Genomic DNA, 6,533 nt, shown 5'->3' on the forward strand with positions numbered 1-6,533 from the left:
AGGCAACCTCAAATCATTGACTACATTGAATATAAATGGATGTTCAAGCTTGACATCATTGCCAATAGAATTGGGCATTTTCACATCTTTGACAAGATTTAATAGAAGAAGATGTTTAAGCTTAACATTATGGCCAAATCAAATTGGGCAACTTCACATTCAATATGAATAGGTATTCAAGCTTGATATTATTACCAAAAGTATTAAACAAAACGGTGTTAGATAAGAAGTTCAAAATAGTTTAAATAAAATAAATAAAGAAGAAAAAACAAAAAAGATTGATACCATTAAACATAAAAACTATGTTTGAATTATTTATTTATAAATAGAATATTTGGACTAAAAAAAATTAGAAGTTTATTAAAGAATTTAGTTCTATCATGTAAGATTGAAGATAAAGGTTTAAATAGGTAGAATATTTTTTTGAAGGAATTATTTAAAAAAAAATTGATGATCAACTTATACAAAATAATGAATGTTAGTTTATTTAAATTTTTATTTTAACATATTTTTGTTTATTTTATTTTATTTATAACATTATACATACTATCATCTATGGTACTAATTTATCATGTGTTTTTAATTTAGATAATTGGTTACTTTATTCTTTCTTTAAGAATTTAATATTATGATCTTGATTTGTTGTGCTAATTAAATATGACCAATTTTTAAGAAGTCAAGAAGATTGATAAGTGGAGATTTGATTTTCGAGCATGCACTGTAGGTTTTATCATACATCATCGATATATTGGTAATTATTTGGAATGATTCATCTAAGATTTTGATAGCAAAATATTGGTTTATAATATTAAAAAAATGTTAGAGCCAAAGAATTGAGCAATTTAGTATATCAAAATTTAAAGCATGTAATTTAGTGATATTTGAATCACTTCCATTATAATCCTAGTTAACTAATGCAAGTGCATGTTCAAATGCTATTGTAAAGACAAAAAATCAACAATCTATCTTACTCAATTAATACTCTTTATTCTATGTGCAATAAATATTATAATCTCACAATGATGTATTTGATATATTGTGAATTAGAAGTATTCAAATTTCTTTATTAATACTTTGTGCATAAGTATTTGATTGCTGGTGTATATTAAACAATTGCCATCCAAAATGTGTTGAATTGAATAGATGACTTGTCTTTGTATCTCAATGTCCATTAAAATCAATATAGAGTGAAATTAATGACACTCTTGATAAGACTTATTTTTTATGGTGGTACTTGATCACAAGGCTTTTTAGCTATTATCTTTTATATAATCTATCATAATGTGTTTATAATTTTAATTTAACTTCAAAATGTTACAAATTTAGGATACTTACTACAAGTAGCATTAATTAAAATGTGTGTATTTATAATGCTCATGTTAAATATGCTAGTCAATACAACTTTGAGTTCTATGCAATATCTAATTTTAAATATTTTTCCATTACTGAGCATTCAAATTACAAAGATGAATAGTATTTTTATTATGATATCATCAAAAACAAATATGGATGAAGATGATGTAATTATGAAGTTTAGCTCACACTATTTACTTGACAAGTATAAGTACCATGATTGCTCCTTGTATCAACTTGCATCAATATTTGTATAAACATTTTATGTACCTAATATTTTTATGCATTTTTTCTAAATGCATTATATATATGTACCATAATTGCTTCTTCTATCAACATCCATCAATATTTCTAAATATATTTTTTTAATATATTTTTTTAATATATTTTTTTAATGTAATATTTTAGATATGAATGTTTATTAATAATAATATCACAAGCAATATACTACTATAGTTAGGAGAGATGGAAAATTTGGAGTAATGTTAGTTTTATTATTTTGGCATAGTTGCTTATGCCAAATAAGTTCAAAATGAACGAACTTCCTAGATTGTGCAATGCCAATTTATAAATAATAGTACCAATTTAACAAATTTGGAATTAAAGTAGTAGTAAAACAATGCAAACATGAAATATAAATCTTTCATAGTTTCATTCTTTGGTGCCTACTTTTCTATAATATGCTATTATCAGCAAATATTATTTTTCTAAATAAAATAAAATAAAATAAATGAATAGTCTAGAAATAATTAAGTAAGTTTGATTTTAGAGATAAAAGTATTATGATTTTATTTATATATTTATTTTTAAGATATAAATAAAAAACTTTACATAATCAATATAGTAATTATAAATATAATCTTTCTAATTTTTTTCTACCTAGAAATTTTAACTAAGTATATAAATTTTTAATTTGTGTATATTTGACATTATATGTGATACAAAATAATATTGTTTTAAAATAAAGAAATTAAATAATAATATTAGTGATAATATGCCAATAAATATAAAATTGATCTTTTAATAAGACACTAATTAAAATCAAATAATGTAATAATAGTATAAATTATCATCTTATTTATTTATTTATTAACCATCAATACTTCATTAAATTAGCTATACATATAATGTTTAATTTACAATAGTCTTTACTATATATCTTGAAAGTACTTCTAAAGTAATAAAAAAATCTTTAATGTTTTGAGATAAGATTACTGAATTCTACAGATATTTTAAAACCCTTATTATTATTATTATTATTATTAAGTTATTATGATATAGCTATTTTTTTGTTAAAAGCTTAGATTTTAGAACAAATTTTGTTTTAAAAAAGTTATGTATTGTATACTTAAAAATGCATATTTTTTAAAAAATATCACCAAAAGGTTTTAAAATATAAATAATAATAATAAAATAATTATTTTCTTAAATGAATATAATTATAAAATAACACGGATATATATATATATATATATATTCTAAGAAAATGTAAAAGTATTTTACAATCAAGTTGCTATCATATCAATTTTAATTGTTTAAAATTTATTTATCAAAAATAACCTTAATTAAATTTGATACAGTTATTTACTTATTTACTAACAGAGTAGTAAAAATAGCTCTATTGATATGAAGACAAAACAACATGAAAGGTAAGACATGTTTGTCTACACACATATTGATTATTTATACAATAAAACTAAGGAATATAAATAAGTAAAATGTAGTAGAAGTAGTGGTATACTTATCTGAACACATAGAAATCAAATTCATTTAAAATTAAATATATGCAGGTTTAATTTATTTTGTATTTCTAATTAAACAAAACCACCTTCTTCAGTACTTGACAACATCTTTTGGCAAAACTCGTTACTCCTGCTTACAAAAAAGAGTCTGACAACAAAAGAGAACACTACCTGCTTTTCTGCAAAGTAGTCTGATCCTCTGCCAAACCTCCATGATGTTGTTGCTACTGCTAGGTTCTTTCAAATCTACAAGCTTTATCGAGTCTACATATTTCTGCTCATTGTCATTGCAGTTTCTTTGACTTTGAATCACAACTACCTTCACAGATCATGACTGCAAAATAACAGAACTCCAGGCATTTGTTCACCTTCAACAAACAAGCTTACCAAGATAGTCTTGTTTTAGAAACACAAGATTGGATATTTCATCAGAAATGGCGTGAGGATTCCACTTTGTTGCTGCTTAAAACATAATGAAAATGAAAACAATAAAGTTGAACGGGAAATGACTGGAACTTCCTGTGTACACATACACCCATATTTGCAAACACATGCTCCATGACCAAGTATGCATAAGAGTGGTGTAAGAGTCCAAGGCTTAACCTATATAAAGAATCAAAAACTTCGCAGGCATCAAATGGAATAGGAATCGAATGGCACAAGACTCATCCTCAATGCACCAACACACCAATTTGTGGAGTTCTTTGTAGTAAAGCATCTAGTTCATCACTCTCGAAAGTAGAAATGCCATGGTTGCTTTTGGATGCTCGAACGCCCACTTCTAGGCCTACAACAAGTGTAACATTACGATGTTGACAGGTATTATTTTTTTCATTTTGTTCTCTTTCGCGAACCGGTGAGATGCAGCAAGTTGTTGTTTTGTTCTTTTGCATCGACTCCCATTTGGTAATAACATGCAATGCTGCAGTCGATTGCTGATCTATCTTCTTTGTTGGCTGTGGTGCAAGGAGATGGTGGAAGTGTGTGTTGTAGGGCGGTGCTTCTGGTCTTGTTGTTCGTATTGTTCTTCTAGTTGCTTGGCAATGGTGTGGTTCTGCGGAAGCTCCTGCGAATCTCAAAAGCGACAAGCTATTGTTTCCTTCCGTTGGTTGTGTAACCACGGAACGGTGGTTGGTGGTTTAGATTTGTTGTAATTATTTTCTTCTTTTGGTGCTGCGGCGGAAGCTCCGAAATCAGTAGTGCACTGCGGCTAGTTTCTGAGATTCCCTCAGTGTTTTGTTGTTGTTGTTGTTGTTGTTGTTTTTTTTTTTGGCATCGATAGTGTTGACAGTTCTTGTATTTCTTTACTTATTCTCTTTGTTTTAGTCTCTCGGTTGTTGTTCAAAGGTGGCCGCTGTGAACGCGGTTGTGTTGCTTGGTCTCTCTTCCTTGCTTTCCTTTGGCCCTTGTGCCTACGGTGCGGAGTTGCAGGGGCTGGATATTCTATGCAAGTCAGAAGTTGTGCTTGGAGCGGCTGGTGGCCGTTGTCACTACAGCGGTGGAGCTTTTAGTCTTGACGTTTGGTGGCGGTGTCCTGGTGGTTGACTGATTTCTCTTGTTGTTGTTGGCAACCACTTCCAGTGGGTTGCAAATCCTCTCTCCAGCAATGCTGATCTTTTACAGCGCCGGGATCTCCTTGCCGCATCCTAGTATGTGGAAAGGATCGGCGGCCGTTGGTGGTCTTGGTCGACATGGCTGGTGGCTGGGCTTCCAATCCTTCCAAGTGTGCAGTGGAGAGCGGTGTTGATGCATCGTAGGCTGCGGTTAGATCATTTGCAGTAGCAACCATTGATAGACGCTGGCGCAAGCTGTGCTTGACGCTCAAAAGCGAGCTCATTATTTCTTGACTGGGTCTTTGAGCTTGATCTATGTTAGAAGATTGGTGTCCAGCTATTGGTTGCTCACTCCAGTTTCCGTCACTTAAAAACAAAGGTGCAAATGCAGAAGAGGTCGTCAAGGGCGGGAATCAAGAAGCTGGTGGGTTGGTTGAGGCTTTTTGCCACACCTGCTCAATAAACTAGAAGCAAGTCCACTTGAAGATAGTGCAAGCGCCCTGCTATTAAAAATCGTTTTAAGGAGCTAGTTGCTAGCGCCTACTAACTTTTAATGCACAATGGTATTGTTGCTGCTGTCGACTTTCCTGCAGCCTCGTCTCTGCCATTATTGTTCTACTATTGTCCCGGTTTAGACTCTTAGGGATAGAGACTACTACTGCTTACTCATACAGAACTATGAAGCTCCCATTGTAGCGTTGGAAGTAGCTTTGTGCATTGCATAGTGCCTTCTCCATGAGATCCAAAGCTAAAGAAGCTTTCTAGTCTGTAATCATAATTGCATCCAAGAGAATCTCCAAAGTACTTCACTCTTTTGGAAGAATTCTCAAGGTGACAACTTTTACACAAGAGACATTTTAAAATTGAATAAATTTAAGTTGCATAAAACTAAATCGTGGATGAATCTAGGTCATTGGATGGATGAAGTTATCAGTACATGAAGTTAGGATAATAATTGGATGAAGTCATTGATAGATAAAAATTAGTTTTTGAATGAATTTAAGATGTGGATGAAAATTTATTTATGGATGATAACTTATACTTAGATGAGTTTTTGTTAATAGATAAATTTTGATAAAAAAATATAAGAAAACTTCTTAATGTATGAATTTTTTTAAAAGCCTCTTAGGGCTAGCACTCTTGGCTAATTCGTAAAATTGGTGTCACATCTATAGTTCAAAATTTGATAATGCTTGTTTAATTGAATGTGCTAAATATGTGTAGAATTTTTTAATAATCAAATAGTGCAATTAAGAGATATCTGGGTTTTGGTACAAGAAGATATTAGAAGTTGGTAATTTGGGATTGAGTAGAATTTCTATGATATCTAAAGATCTATTAGTCAAATTAAGATGAAATTTGGCATGGTCTTAGAAGACGTAAAGATCAAGCTATAAACCAATTTTGAAATAAAGTTAATAGTTGGAGAAGGAAAAATCACTGTTAGAACATTTGCATCAACTTTCAAGTTGGTGGCCAAGTAACTTTAATGTGGTTTTGGGCGTTTTCTCACAATTTGTAAGTTGGATTGGAGTGAATTTTTTTTGAGCACATAGAAGACTTATAATGGCATTTTTGGATAAATTTTTTGCTTCAAATAGACATTTAGATTAGGAGCTACAACTTACTAAAACTTGCCAATTAAGATTAAGGTTTGCAAAGAAAATTTAAAATTACCTAATTATGAAAGTAACAAGGCAATTGGAGTTTATGTATAATTGAGATTACTAAAAAGAGTGTTTTTGAATACTTTATATTGGATTTAATCACTTTTGAATTAAAATTCAAATTGTATTCTTTTTATATGAATAAAATATATTAGGATTCTTAGATACTTGTAAAATACAATCCCACCTTCTATAGCTAGATGCCCGGTACATTTCTA

The 6,533-nt window shown here is 30.0% G+C and overlaps 1 long non-coding RNA gene across 1 annotated transcript; it reads left to right on the forward strand.

Annotated features, from left to right (window-relative positions):
* Window positions 1-3,741: 3,741 nt before the first annotated feature.
* Window positions 3,742-5,240, forward strand: LOC149989578 (uncharacterized). The gene is made up of 2 exons (XR_016502261.1): window positions 3,742-3,914; window positions 4,067-5,240. It is a non-coding gene; the product is annotated as an uncharacterized LOC149989578 (long non-coding RNA).
* Window positions 5,241-6,533: the final 1,293 nt, after the last annotated feature.

This window comes from Physcomitrium patens, chromosome 3, assembly GCF_059467195.1.
Source record: "Physcomitrium patens ecotype Gransden chromosome 3, ASM5946719v1, whole genome shotgun sequence".
In the NCBI taxonomy this organism is placed as follows: domain Eukaryota; kingdom Viridiplantae; phylum Streptophyta; class Bryopsida; order Funariales; family Funariaceae; genus Physcomitrium; species Physcomitrium patens.